Raw genomic sequence first — 2,772 nt, 5'->3', positions numbered from 1 at the left:
TCGTAGGTTGGCCTCCATTTGGCCTTCCTCCTGGTCCTGCTATGAGCAGTTACACATTTTCAGTCAGATTTGGAAATGCACCAGGTACGGTTTCTAACCAACCTTCTTTTTCATATCCTGACATTAGTCGAGATTACCAAGTGGGCTCTTTGTCGAATAATTTAGGATCGATGGCTGAGTTTCGACAATATATTGATAAAAGCCATCATGATCAAGGTTGTCAAACTCGCGAGTCTAGGTAAACTCGTGGAGCTGACCTAGACTCGACTCGTAGACTCGACTCGTAGACTCGTACGAGTTTACCTGTTATACATTTTTTATAAAAAAATATATATATCATGTATAATATATATATTTACTCAGATATAGACTTTCAAACTTAACAATTTCAACATCAAAACATATAAATTAACATAATATTATAATTACAAGTTACAACAAGTACTCTAGATCACACATTAAATCCTTCATAAGTATGTATCTAGTTCAACATAAAACACACAATCACACAATCAAAGCTTCATAAGACACGACCAAAACACAAAAGAAAACAATTTTTTAAAGGGAACTTTAAGCACAATGATCTCATTGCTTCTACAACAACAATTTTGAATTCATCAGCAATATCAGACATGAAATTTGTAATCTGCTTCATAAGACCTTCTACACTTGATTCATTTCCTGTCTTTAAAAGAGTTGTAATAGCATGTGTAGTAATGCTTCTATTCTAGTCAGAAATTAAACTTTCCATGTCGATGTTGCAGTTAGTTACAGCCAGTGGATGTGTCATTGCAACCTGCAAAGCACAAAGCAATACTCATTAGGAATCAATGCTTAGGAATAATTCTGAGGCCAATATTTGATTCAAAATAAGCAAAGGTTAAATAAGCAAATACATTTCATTATTCCTCCCTCAATCTACTTTAATTCACTATAGTTTGATACCCTCATAATAATAATAACATGAATTCTAGGACATATTTTCATTCCATAGTCGACAAACAAACTACAATCTTTACTAGAATTTGTCCTTTAAGCTAAGAAAACAGAGCACTGAAGAAAAAATAGCCAAGTAAAATTCAATAACAATATCAGGTCTCATATACTTGTTGTTATAAAACAAAATGAAGCAGCATCAGTTTAATTTTTTTTTCAACATATCAAATCTCATTAACCAATTCTGTGTAGGATTTAAACTAAACTAAAAAAATTTTAAAAAGTTAACATCAGCAATTCAGAACTAACATTGCAGAATTGATACTAAGATTGTTAATATTTGAATTTGTTTAAAAAAATTACCTTGGAGAACAGGGCAGAATTGAAGCAGATCGGTAGTAAAGAACAATGGCGACGAACAAGGGAGGGGAGGCAAACGCAGTAAAGCAGAATAGGGAGGAGTGCGATGGCCGACGATGGTAGAACAGGGGCGGTGAACCTTCACTGCGTGGTGCTGGGCTCTCTGACTCTGCGTGGCCTCTGCGTGGTGGTGGGCTGGTGTCGACGAGGAAGTGAGGAACCTTCACTACGTGGTGGTGGCTGGTGGGCTCTGGCTCTGCGACTCTGCGTTGGATGAGAGATGAGGGATAAGGCGAGGCGACAGGCGAGGGATGAGGATCTGTCCGGCGTTCGGCCTCTACATGGCGGTGCAGACGACGGTGCCGGTAGATGGTGGCGATTCATCAACGTTGGAGAAGAAGAAGAGAGTGAGGGCGAGGCAGTGAGCAGTATGGGCTGATGGCTTCGTGCTGGTGGAGTGTGAGGGTTTCGAAATTAGGGTTACACACTTACACTCTTACCGGGTCTGGGTGGGTTAGTGGTTAGCTGTAGTTTTTTTTTTCGGTCCCCAAACGACGCCGTTTTGGCGAAAATGAGCACCGAATTCAAACTCTCTGACTCGCTAGCAAACTCGCGAGTTTGAGCGATTCTGTCCGAGTCTAGCCGAGTCTAACCGAGTCTACCCAGAAACGAGTTTGTGTCCGAGTCAACTCGATTCCACTACCTAAACTCGTAAACTCGTACGAGTTTACGAGTTAACTCGCGAGTTTGACAACCATGATCATGATTTAGTCAACTTGTTAACTCACCAGATGACTAATATTCTAGCAAACAATGAGTCAAAATATGATCGACTGGTTAAACAAGTCGAGAGAATTGCCTGAATTGTCGATTATGATGAGGGGCAGCCTATTCCCCAAGATTTGGTAGTAAACCAGAAAAACGAGGAGAATGTAGTTAACAATCCCGAAAGGGAAGAAAATATCCCTTATCTCGTTCGACGAGATCAAAATGCTAATGAAGTTTTGAATAGACTTCACACACAGCGTGGATATCATTACCAGGTGACAAGGATTGTCGAGGATGTCCTTAATAGAATGGATATCAATGTGGGTCTCATGCATCGACCATATTTTGTTTTTTCTTTTCCTGCTGCAGTACAGATGACAGAAGTGCCAATGGGCGTAAAAAATCTCAAAATAATTACAAAATTTGCAGGAGAGGCTGGAGAGTCAACTGTCGAGCATATAGCTCGCTATATGGTCGAATTAAAAAATTTGGCAAATAATGAAAACCTGAGAATGAGGTTTTTTCCTGCTTCATTAACAAAAAATGCTTTCACTTAGTTTTCAAATTTGAGACCCAATTTGGTTTTGACGTGGGCACAATTGAAAAATGTTTTTCATGCTCAATTCTATAGGGCAGAGTTGAATGTCTCGTTGACAGATTTGCTTGCAATAAAACGAGACGATGGAGAATCGATAAATGATTATATAA

The sequence above is a fragment of the Arachis ipaensis genome, chromosome B6 (assembly GCF_059453495.1).
Source record: "Arachis ipaensis isolate K30076 ecotype BB chromosome B6, ASM5945349v1, whole genome shotgun sequence".
NCBI classification, from domain to species: Eukaryota; Viridiplantae; Streptophyta; class Magnoliopsida; order Fabales; family Fabaceae; genus Arachis; species Arachis ipaensis.
Note: the sequence above shows the minus strand (reverse complement) of the source record.